The sequence below is a fragment of the Salmo trutta genome, chromosome 19 (assembly GCF_901001165.1).
Source record: "Salmo trutta chromosome 19, fSalTru1.1, whole genome shotgun sequence".
NCBI classification, from domain to species: domain Eukaryota; kingdom Metazoa; phylum Chordata; class Actinopteri; order Salmoniformes; family Salmonidae; genus Salmo; species Salmo trutta.
This window is the reverse complement of record NC_042975.1, coordinates 44302399-44315602: the sequence shown is the minus strand read 5'-3', so window position 1 is coordinate 44315602 and position 13204 is coordinate 44302399. Positions and strand designations below refer to the sequence as shown.

The 13204-nt window shown below is 42.7% G+C and overlaps 1 protein-coding gene across 1 annotated transcript in view; it reads right to left on the bottom strand.

The window, feature by feature from the left end:
- The window catches only part of LOC115154698 (leucine-rich repeat transmembrane protein FLRT1), a 30154-nt gene extending 17410 nt beyond the window's left edge, over positions 1-12744 (bottom strand). Inside the window, exon 1 of the mRNA XM_029701177.1 lies at positions 12122-12744. The gene's annotated coding sequence lies outside the window, so the exon portion shown is untranslated. The remainder of the gene's footprint in view (positions 1-12121) is intronic.
- Between the last annotated feature and the right edge of the window lie 460 nt (positions 12745-13204).

The following is a 13204-nucleotide window of genomic DNA, read 5'->3' as shown; positions in this document are numbered from 1 at the left end:
TTCTGTATTATTTCAGTAGAACTGTGAAAAGGCGTCTGTTACTCAGACAACGCCCCCCCCTTCCCAGCAAGATGAGTCGCACAGTGACAGGCCTGTACAATACACTCTCATAGATATTCTTTTGATCCACGTTAGTTTTTACCAATACGTCACCTGAACCCGACTACACACTGGAACCTTTGTATTTGAGTATTAACTCTATTCATGGCCTGAAAGCAGCCAGACTACCATAGAAACGCAATAGACTGAGGTAGAAACAATTAGTGGGTAGCCGTTCCATAACGAAGCCTTGTTAAAATTGCACTCTGGCTATACAAGGACAGAGAGGAGAGAGAAAAAAACTGCCAGGAGACTCAACAAAACTCTATTTGAACCCCAGCACTACTGATGATCCTAGTTCATTTCACAAACGAGATGACAGAGCCTGAAGCACAGAGAGGACTTCTCAGTGGCAGGAGGCAACTAGGGAGGGAGGGAGGGAGAGAGAGAGGGATGAACCTGTCCAAGCTGCTGGAGAGACAGGTCTGTGTGCACATGGGCCTGTTTGTACTCGACACACACACACGCACACACACACGCACACACACACGCACACGCACACACACACACACACTTACACAGCCACACACACACACACACGCACACACACACGCACACACACGCACACAGCCACACACACACACACACACGCACACACACACACACTTACACAGCCACACACACACGCACGCACGCACGCACACACACACACACACACACACACACACACACACACACACACACACACACACACACACACCTCCCAGTGCAGCTTTCTGGAAGGCCATCCACCTGCACCTGATCCAGTCTCATCTTTACAACCAACCGTATGTGTGTTTAAATGGGACTTATTTCATTCAAGCCTTCCTCTGTTGTTGTGAATGCGGTCTGCTAATGTAATCCAATTAGGTGCGGTCCTCTGCCTTATCTCATTACGTTAAGATCCCCGTGACGGCTCGTCTGCCGCTTAACGCACATCATCCACTAAGACATGATTGATTGAGGGGTTGAATTGAAGGATTGATTGATTGGTCGGTTGATAGAGAAAATGTCCCCATATGGCTAGTAAAACACAAGTGTGGGTTTAATTTCTTTAGAGTTCAGATGAAGGGCATCATTTGAGGTAATCCACACACAGACATCTCAGGGGTGCTATAAAACAGCTGGGACTGGCTGTGGGCTCAGTTACCTCTGAATATCTCTTTAGTCTACACTCAGTCGCCTGTCAGTTCCTCAAACTGTGGCTCAGAACGGGTCTCTCTGGAAAATGGTAGAGAAATAACCAGCTATATATGGTAACCGGTACGGAGGTGGCACCACAGGTTCAAAAGTGTTGTGGCAAAACTCGGAAGTGTCTTTTCTGTGGCCTGGAGTTTTTCCTGATCTCGTGACCTGGTAAGGTAAAACTCTGGGTCCTATTTGTAGGCTATGACAAAATATTATTAGTATAGATAGCTTCCCTTCTTATTTGTGCTGTGACTATAGGGCTGAGGTTTTTCTTGTCGGGTCATGTGAATTGGAAACATTCCTGGTCTAATGTGGATCAAGCCCTTTCAAACTACCACAAACCTTGTTAATATTCATTCTGAATCTGATATATATATAAAAAAGCCAAAGACAACTTCAATGGAGAACATATACTCTGTAGTTTTGTGAACTACTATAGCAGAGCTGAGCAATATGCAAAGAATGTCTTTAAAGGCCCAGTGCACTCGTGATTTGTCTGAGTTTTATATATACAGTATTTACACACTATGAGTTTGGAACAATAGTGTGAAATTGTGAACGTTATGATAATGCCTTTTTAGTGTAAGAGCTGTTTGAAAAGACTGCCTGGAATTTCAGCCTGTTTTGGTGGGATGGAGTTTTGGCCAGCCTGGTGCCACCACCAATTAGTTAATAGACCAATAAGAAAGAGAGTTACAACCCAATGGGCAAAAACTGGTTTAATCAATGTTGTTTCCACGTCATGTGCCGTGTGAATCAATGTGGAAAACTGATAACATTTGAAAAAAAGTCATCAATGTAAGGGAATTTCATCATCTTTTCACCCAACTTTTACCTTAAATCCAAAGACATGGTGAATTTTTTGTTGTTGATTTCACCTTGAATTCACGTTAGTTGACAACTCAACCAAATGTAAATCAAAACTATACCTTGAACTGCCATCTGTACCCAGTGGGAAACCTCTCTGCCAATAACAGCTAGTTCGGGGGAGATACTATGTCAACTTGCCCAATAAGAAACGCCTGCTTTCTTTTTCGTTGCAAAACGTTCTTCTATGTTCTTCTATGACATGAACTAATGAATATGTCTGGTAAACGAGTTTGGCGCTGCTGCTTTGAAAGTGGTGCGCCACACCAGATTGAAAAGGTACATGGGTAAATTCTGTCTCACAACACATTTTCCCGGCGGCTCTGAACTGATGGAATCCAAGAAACCATTGTGCTACATTTCTCACCTGATTTAAGAGAATACAGAAAATGTTACTTTGTGATTGGATTAATGGATGCTTCTTTCCCAGACACTTTATAACCAGGCACAGGGGAATAAATAATTGATCTACCATTTCCTTCGAAAGAAAACAAAAATACTTAGTAAATTTGTTTTATGAACACATCCTTTAAGTTTTGACCTGTCAGAGTTGTAAACACACAGCATTTGATCTATATGTTTAGCCCAAAAACCTGTAGTTCCCTCAAGGAGTAGAGGAACTGGAAGCCTCACGGGAGAAATCCATGATGCAACTCACAACATCAGAAAACCAAGCTAGCCAAATTAGAGCAAACATGCCAGCTCGCCTGTCATTAATTCATGTTGATGATTAAAATAGCGGTCACAAAGAAATCCATCGGATAGGATGGCTGGAAGGCATGCAAACTGTCTCACACTTCCACAGAGCCCTGACAAATCCTGCTCTCTCTCTCTCTCTCACACACAGGTCTTCCTCCCTCTCTATTCATTACTGAATCCACGCTCTTGTCCCTGTGTTTTCATCTTCAGCTTGATCCTGTTCGTCTACTTCATTTTCTTTCTATTTCTGCCTCCCTCTAATCTGCTACTGCATTGTGTGCGTGGCTTTAATATGAAGTGTTGGATCCGTAATAATCCCAGATTACACATAGCTATTGAATGCATGTGTTTACGTGTGCGTTTTATATGTGGAAACTCACGTAGATGTGTTTCCGGGCACAACTGTAAAAATGTGTAGGGGTGTTTATATGTGTGAGAGAAAGTGTGTGTGTGAGACCATGCATGGTCCTAATCTTGTACTATAATCTTGTCTGCGGCCGCTCTGTATTTGCGTAGCCATAATCTCATGTGTTTGCAATGGCTGGCATCTGTACTTTCATAATCTGGTGGAGAGGTCTGTAACCCAGCCCTCCAGAAAGCCCAGAGTGATCAGATCAACGTTTTTTTAAACCTTCAGCCCCCTCACAAACATCAAACCAACCCAAATGTCATGTCCCATTTGGGGAAGAGGGCTCAAACCTATCTCTGGGAATTTGAAATCAACAGTCTGTCAGAATTTTGATATGAAAACTTTGCCATGAAGTGTTGATGAAATATCATTATCAGAACCAGAAAGAGTCTGTGGAGACCTTTCCTTAACGATACCTTTACAGAGTTGTCTGCAGGTTTGATCAAAGAAATGTAACCATATTTTATGATCTGAAATAAAAGATCACAGACATTTTCCATACACATAAAAAGCTTATTTCTTAAAATGTTTGAGCACAAATTTGTTTACATCCCTGTTAGTGAGCATTTCTCCTTTGCATTTCTCCACCTGACAGGTGTGACATATCAAGAAGCTGATTAAACAGCATGATTATTACACAGGTGCAGATTGTGCTGGGGACAATAAAAGGCCACTCTAAAATGTGCAGTTTTGTCACACAACAACATTGGCATGCTGACTGTAGGAATGTCCACCAGAGCTGTTGCCAAAAAAATTTATGTTAATTTCTCTACCATAAGCCGCCTTCAAAGTTGTTTTACAGAATTTGGCAGTGCGTCCAACCGGCCTCACAACCGCGGACCGCGTGTAACCACGCCAGCCCAGCACTTCCACATCTGGCTTCTTCACCTGGGGCGGCAGCGTAGCCTAGTGGTTAGAGTGTTGGACTAGTAACCGAAAGGTTGCAAGTTTGAATCCCCGAGCTGACAAGGTACAAATCTGTCGTTCTGCCCCTGAACAAGGCAGTTAACCCACTGTTCCTAGGCCGTCATTGAAAATGTGAATTTGTTCTTAACTGACTTGCCTAGTTAAATAAAGGTAAAATAAATATGAGACCAGCCACCCGGACAGCTGATGAAACTGTGGGTTTGCACAACCAAAGAATTTCTGCACAACCAAAGAATTTCTGCACAAACTGTCAGAAACCATCTCAGGGAAGCTCATCTGCGTGCTCATCGTCCTCACCAGGGTCTTGACCTGACTGCGGTTTGGTGTCATAACCGACTTCAGTGGGCAAATTCTCACCTTCTAAGGTCGCTGGAGAAGTGTGCTTTTCACGGATGAATCCCGGTTTCAACTGTACTGGGCATATGGGGTCATGTGGGCTAGCAGTTTGCTGATGTCAATGTTGTGAACAGAGTGCCCCATGTTGGCGGTGGAGTAAGGGTATGGGCAGGCATAAATTACGGACAACTAACACAATTGCATTTTAATCTATGGCAATTTGAATGTACAGAGATACCGTGACGAGATCCTGAGGCCCATCATCGCGCCATTCATCCGTCGCCACCACCGCATGTTTCAGCATGATAATGCACGGCCCCATGTTGCAAGGATCTGTAGACAATTGCTGGAAGCTGAACATTTCCCAGTTCTTCCATGGCCTGCATACTCACCAGACATGTCACCCATTGAGCATGTTTAGGATGCTCTGGATCAACATGTACGACAGCGTGTTCCAGTTCCCACCAATATCCAGAAACTTCTCACAGCCATTGAAGAGTATTGGGAAACCATTCCACAGGCGACAATCAACAGCCTGATAAACTCTATGCGAAGGAGATATGTCGCAATGCATGAGGCAAATGGTGGTCACGCCACATACTGACCGGTTTTCTGATTCACGCCCCAGTCATGTGAAATCCATAGATTAGGACCTGATGAATGTATTTCAATTGACTGATTTCCTTATATGAACTGTAACTCAGTAACATATTAGAAATTGTTGGATGTTGTGTTTATATTTTTGCTCAGTGTAATTTCTAATCTTTAATAAAATATCTCATTGTGCTTCTCTTCTTGGTTTTTGTGTGGGTTTTTTAGTAAAGGTCTGGTTCTGAATGTATTACAGTACCAGTCGAAAGTTTGGACACACCTACTCATTCAAAGGTTTTCTTGATTTGTACTATTTTCTACACCGTAGAATAATAGTGAAGACATCAAAACTATGAAATGACACATATAGAATCATGTAGTAACCAAAAAAGTGTTAAACAAATAAAAGATATATATATATTTGAGATTCTTCAGAGTAGCCACCCTTTGCATTGAAGACAGCTTTGCACACTCTTGGCATTCTCTCAACCAGCTTCATGAGGTAGTCACCTGGAATGCATTTCAATTAACAGGTGTGCCTTGTCAAAAGTTAATTTGTGGAATTTCTTTCCTTCTTAATGCGTTTGAGCCAATCAGTTGTGTTGTGACAAGGACCTATTTGGTAAAATATCAAGTCCATATTATGGCAAGAACAGCTCAACTAATCAAAGAGAAACGCCAGACCATCATTACTTTAAGACATGAAGGTCAGTCAATCCAGAAAATGTCAAGAAATGCAGTCGCATAAAACATCAAGCGCTATGATGACACTGTCTCTCATGAGGACCACCACAGGAAAGGTAGACCCAGAGTTACCTCTGCTGCAGAGGATAAGTTCATTAGAGTTACCAGCCTAAGAAATTGCAGCCCAAATAAATGCTTCACAGAGTTCAAGTAACAGACACATATCAACATCAACTATTCAGAGGAGATTGCGTGAATCAGGCCTTTATGGTCGAATTGTTGCAAAGAAACCACTACAAAAGGACACCAATAAGAACAAGAGACTTTCTTGGGCCAAGAAACACGAGCAATGGACATTAGACCGGTGGAAATCTGTCCTTTGGTCTGATGAGTCCAAATTTGAGATTTTTGGTTCCAACCGCTGTGTCTTTGTGAGACACAGAGTAGGTGAACGGATGATCTCCGCATGTGTGGTTCCCACCGTGAAGCATGGAGGAGAAGGTGTGATGGTGTTGGGTGCTTTGCTGGTGACACTGTCAGTGATTTATTTAGAATTCAAGGCACACTTAACCAACATGGCTACCACAGCATTCAGCAGCGATATGCCATTCCATCTGGTTTGCGCTTAGTGGGACTATCATTTGTTTTTCAACAGGACAATGACCCAAAACACACCTCCATGCTGTGTAAGGGCTATTTGACCAAGAAGTAGAGTGATGGACTGCTGCATCAGATGACCTGGCATCCACAATCACCTGACCTCAACCCAAATAAGATGGTTTTGGATGAGTTGAAGCGCAGAGTGAAGGAAAAGCAGCCAACAAGTGCTCAGCATATGTGGGAACTCCTTCAAGACTGTTGGAAAAGCATTCCAGATGAAGCTGGTTGAGAGAATGCCAAGAGTGTACAAAGCGGTCATCAAGGCAAAGGGTGGCTACTTTGAAGAATCTAAAATCTAAATATCTTTTGATTTGTTTAACACTTTCTTTTTATTACTACATGATTCCATATGTGTTATTTCATAGTTCTGATGTCTTCCCTATTATTCTACAATGTAGAAAATAGTAAAAATAAAGAAAAACCCTTGAAATAGTAGGTGTGTCCAAACTTTTGACTGGTTCTGTTTGTTGCTGTGTTATATCAAGAAATGCCTTCTTACTTTTTGTTTTCACTCGGGAGCATCTAAAATAGTATGCCAATTATACAGTATTTCTTCTGATTTGTATGCAAGTCTCAAAACACTTGAGGGTTTCAGAGTCAAAATGCCTTAAGTGCTGAATTACCATTTCAGGCCAACATGCAACACTGATATGTATTTAGGCTAATTATGGAAATATATTCTCACCTCCGCAGCAGCAATGATGGTTTGGTAATTGTCATCCGCCGAAAACAAAACTCCACTCATTTTCATTGGGAACACTATTTCCCCGAAAGTCTTCTTAAAACCAGTGCAGAGGTTTGAAGAAGTGTGACTGTAAGTGTGACACACCAATTAAAAATAAACAACCAACAGCAGGTTCTTTTTTTAATCCTACGCTTAATCAAAAGTTATTGTGCATTCTTCAAAAGTCTGACTTTCCTGGACTAATTAACCAGGACGGCTGTGGAATAACCTAAAAAGAACTGTGCTGTTGGACTTCAAGGACCCGAGACACTACATGATGTGCAGAATGGCCTGTAGCATGCTAAAGTGATCGGAGCACGTGTTCTTGTGTAAATTGTTGAATTAAATGGGGTCAATGCTCTAAAGGACTAGACCAGGAGAGCGATGTACACTCTGTCAGGGCTTTAGGAGGAAGGAGATGCTCAGCTCAGCTAGTGTGGTCTTAATACACTGACTGCATTTTTATCAACAATTAGAGTACACTGAATCCTGTTACTGTAATCCAGTTTCTCAATATGGTGCAGCGTATTGACTGTGGGCTTTACGTAATATGTATATGTACGCTCCATTGAGTGTGTGAGAAAAAGGGAGAGTGAGTGAAAGAGAGAGAGCTGTGTGTGAATTAGTCATGTTCTATATGTATGTCTCTGTGAGTTGGCAAATGTCTGCACTTGTGCTGGCATGTCCACTGTGCCCTACTGGCTGCCAGCTGTCACTGAGTGAGAGAAGAGGATGGAGGAGAAGAGAGGGATCGAGGGAGGGGTGTCAATGTGAGGACACAAACCCTAAGGCTCTCGTTCTCTCTTGCCTCTTATTTTTCCCCTTCCTGATGACATAGGCAACATGGCTGCTCAGAGGCAGATACACCAGAGCCTGTCCTTTCCAATGGAAGTAAATTAATCAGAGTGGGCAGAGCCAATCACGAACTAGTGAGATCCTATTGGTGCATTCTAGCATTCATTTGAATATTTCCGTTAGGGAACACCTACTCTGTGAAGTGCACGTGTCAATAACTAAATTCACCCTTGCACTCTTAAACAATGCACTTTTAAAAAACTTTGGCAAAGGCTAATGTCTACGAAACGCAGTCCACCCTGTTTGTTACAGATTCTAGTTTTGGAAACAGAGAACTGTATTGAGATCAAATCTTTCATCGATGAAAAAAAATGTGCAGAATGTCAGCCAAAATCCATCTCTCACCATCTTCTCCCACTGCCAGCCACTGTGCTTCATCTCATCACCATACAGTACTTGGTAGTGAGCGGAAACGCCAACCGGATGCTTCGGTTGGGAGGGGGGGTAAAGAATGGTTGGACAGAAAGTTGCAACTGCCTATTGCTAATGCTAACCATACTGAAAAGGAAAGGGAAAGGGGGATACCTAGTCAGTTGTACAACTGAATGCCTTCAACTGAAATGTGTCTTCCGCATTTCACCCAACTCCTCTGAATCAGAGAGGTGCGAGGGGCTGCCTTAATCAACATCCACGTCTTCAGCGCCTGGGGAACAGTGGGTTAACTGCCTTGCTCAGGGGCAGAACAACAGATTTTGACCTTGTCAGCTCGGGGATTCGATCCAGAAACCTTGCGGTTACTGGCCTATCGCTGTAACCACCACACTGAGTAGTTATGTAATTAGCATATCATAGTACTGGTAAATGCATATGCTAATGACAACAATACTGAGCATTGAGTAGTAATGTAATTAGCATATCATAGTACTGGTAAATGCATATGCTAATGACAACAATACTGAACATTGAGTAGTAATGTAATTAGGGTGGCTGGTAAATGCATATGCTGATTATACTGTACGTTCATGTTTGCAGAGGCCCTCAGTAAAGATAATAACAATATTCTATCATTATGCACACATTTTCATCACTGTGTTTGCAGAGGAAGTACGTGTTAAACCTCTCTCCGTTAATGTGCCCATGCCATATTCAAATGACTTCACTGAGTAATAAGGATAAACTGCCCAAGAATACATTTGGCTTCGTTCTCTGTATAAATAGAAAAGGCCAGGATTCTTAAAAAAAGGTTTTGCCTCAAATGACACCAGGAAAACTCTGCCATAATAACCCAGTTAAAAATGGGAGGAATTTACACTGATCAAAAAATATAAAACACAACATGCAGCAATATCAAAATTACAGTTCATAAGGAAATCAGTCAAATTGAAGTACATTTATTAGGCCCTAATCTATGGATTTCACATGACTGGGAATACAGATATGCATCTGTTGGTCACAGATACCTTTTAAAATAAGGTAGTGGCGTGGATCAGTAAATCAGTCAGTATCTGGTGTGAACACTATTTGCCTCATGCAGCGTGACACATCTCCTTCACATAGAGTTGACCAGGCTGTTGATTGTGGCCTTTGGAATGTTGCCCCACTCCTCTTCAATGGCTGTGAGAAGTTGCTGGATATTGGCGGGAACTGGAACACGCTGTCGTACACATCGATCCAGAGCATCCCAAATATGCTCAATGGGTGACATGTCTGGTGAGTATGGAGGCCATGGAAGAAGTGGGACATTTTCAGATTCCAGGAATTATATACAGATCCTTGCGACATGGGGCCATGCATTATCACGCTGAAACATGAGGTGATGGCGGCAGATGAATGACACGACAATGGGCCTCAGGATCTTGTCACTGTATCTATGTGCATTCAAAATAGGCCATTGATAAAATGAAATTGTGTTCGTGGTCCATAGCTTATGCCTGCCCATATCATAACCCCACCGCCACCATGATGCACTCTGTTCACAACGCTGACATCAGCAAACCGCTAGCCCACACGCTGTTTGCCATCTCCCAGGTACAGTTGAAACTGGGATTCATCCGCGAAGAGCACGGTTTCTGACAGTTTGTGCCAAAATTCTTTGGTTGTGCAAACCCAAAGTTTCATCAGCTGGTCTCAGATCATCCCGCAAGTGAAAAAAACGGATGTGGAGGTCCTGGGCTGGCATAGTTACACGTGGTCTGCAGTTGTGAGGCTGGTTGGACATACTGCCAAATTCTCTCAAACGATGTTGGAGGTGGCTTATAGTAGATAAATGAACATTCAATTCTCTGGCAACCGCTCTGAATGACATTCCTGCAGTCAGCATGCTAATTGCACGCTCCCTCAAAACTTGAGACATCTGTGGCATTGTGTTGTGTGACAAAACTGCACATTTTACAGTGGCACAAGGTGAACATTTGAGAGAAATACGCTTTTTGTGCGTATGTCTTGGATCTTTTATCTCAGCTCATGATACATGGGACCAACACAGTTGCGTTTATATTTTTGTTCAGTGCATATTCTGAGTCAGAGAGTACAGCAAGGTATATATTTGCATGACGAAATCAAGACCCATTCCCAAATGATTCATTCGTTCCTGCGTGCCTCCAACCAGATCCTTGTATACTCCATTTAGGTAAGGAAGGAAGAAAAGAGTGTGATTGATCACTCATAATGGTGCCTGCTGTTCTGCCCCTCAATGGATGAGGCGCTATACTTCTGTCTTAAGTCATTGTCAATACCTGGGGAATTTTTCTCTGACTTTAAGACCATCCTCCAACAGCCATAAATGATGCATGTACCCATCGACAGAGAAAAAGAAAAGAGGTAAAGAGAGAGAGGAGAGACGAAAGGACGTAGAGCAAATTAGAAAGAGCGAAATGGAGAGGGGTAGGCTGATGGGTCCAGTAGAGAGAGGGGGCTCAGGGGGGAACTCAGCCTCTAAAAGGATAGATAAATCATTACACTGCAACTCTAATACATCTACAGGCATTTAGAGCTGCTCTGTTGTGATGGAAAACCTAAGAAGCGCCTAAGCTCGCGCCACATGCGACGTAAAAATGTCAAGGAAAAGCAATCTCACAAAGAATGAGTTCCTCGTTGGGCTGTATCCCTGTTTTCTAAAGCTAAACCGGTGGAGTCAGTGTCAGTCAATCTCCCCGATGTGATTTGCCAAGTCGAGGAAATAGCACAAATGTCTGATTAAGGGGTGGGACTGACTGAGCAGATGAGATATTGTGTGAGGCTGAAATATATAGAGACGGTAATCTTTAAACCACAAGTGAGCCTAGGGAATCCATGTGATAGGCCTAGCTGCCAAGAGATTATTGGTATTTGTCATAATTTATACATTGATATTTTAGTTAGTTGGTTTAGTCAGGTAATTGTTCTAGGTATATTTGGGTTTTTGCTGGGATATTGTAAAGGTACTATGTGAGCAGACCCACTTCATTGAGCCTTTCAACCCTTACTGGCACCCTAGGGCTTACCCAAAGGGCCTGATATCACACCTGTCATAGAGGGGAGAATGCCAGAAAAAGAGAATACAGCAGTATCACTGAAAATTAGTGCCACAACCAAATCAATTTTATCCATAGGCTATAGCACCCTGGTTGGCTGTCTTATCTGCTAATGTTCTGCATTTATAGCGACACGCACACTGGCACAAGCACACAAACACAAACACACAAGCAGAATTTGTCACGCACAGGTAACCTACACGGGAAGTAACCACTCTCCCAACCTGTTAGCTCTGCCATCAGCACCTCAATGGGCTAAATGCACGAAATGTAGCCTAATTCCTACGTTGTAATTCAACTGTGCATTAATTTGCTATTGAAAGTGCATCCATCAATTGGTCCTCTGGTAGGCTATATACCTTTAGTATGCTATTCATATGAAAGAATCGCTTGATTTTGGGGGGATGCAAAACCGAGAAGCTAACCACATTTACAACCTTATCGATTTTTTTTACCTTCCACATGATTTTTTGGTGGATGTTTACCTTCCAAACAAGTTTTGTGCGTTTAGTAGGCCTACTTTAGACAACACTGTAGTTTTGACTTGTTAGACTATCTGCACGCAAGCCTCACCCAAACTAATCCACAATGAAGTACCAAGCTAGGCTACTGACAATCCTCCCCTGGCAAAACGATCAACATTCACCTTACCTCTATAGCAGTCGTCCTTTGCTCCGCTTTCTTTCTTCCGAGCCTGATAAAAGGCGCCACTTGGAGCATTGTTCGGGAAATTTGCAGGTTCCTCCCGATGCCTTCCAGAAGCAGACGAAAATACAATATCGCCCTTGCTGAATTGTAGTTCCAAATTAAAGTCGCCAGCGCAATTTGAATGCGTGGATCAGTCACTCACTCAGCATCATTATAATAATATGCTGCCAAGGCTATCTCCCTCTCTCTCAGCAACCTACCCCCCTCTGCCTTTTTCAATATCCTCCCGCTGCGACATAGCTAGTCTACAGTAAACGTGCAATTAACCCGAAATAAATGAAATATGCCGACAGCTGGACCGCTGACGAACTTGTGCGTTATGTTATAATAATTTGTGTTTCCTCCTTTTCCTTCTTTACTGCCTATGTTGTTTTCTTCTATGTTCTCATCATCCTCTATTTTTCGAAGGAATAAATTGCACTGAAACGTGATTTATTTCCCCCAATTGCTCGTCATCTCTCTGCGCTGACGCTCGCTGGTAAGCGTTTCGGGGATGTAGGGGAGAGAGGGAGAATAGGATGGAAAGTGGTGCTGAAGGAAAGCAAAAGCGGCTCTGCTGTCGCGAGGAGAGGGGGACTCAACCGAGAGAGGTGACTTCTCAGCATGCCTTCGAGGGAGAGTGAAGAGTGCTGTTGACAAAGCCCATGTTCTGTGCCTGAAAACAGATGTGACCTCTCTCTATCGTACACACACACGAAAAGACATGCACAATGTTGTGAATCATATCCATGTCTCTAGTTGTTTTTCACATAGACGCAGATGAATAAAGCGCAAGGTTGCACAAACCTCTGGCCCACACGCGTTTGTACTTGAGTAAAGTTTGCGTCTGCTATTTTCAGAAGGAAATGACAAAAAAATCTAAAACAAAAAGCTGAAAACATGCACACCATAATATATTCTAATTCTAACCACAACAATGCCTTATTTTTCTTTGATGATAGAACACAAACTTCACATTGTAAACTAGCTTTCACATATCTAGAGAGGAAGGAAAAAAGGAAGGGTGCAGTTTGAGAGCATTGGAAC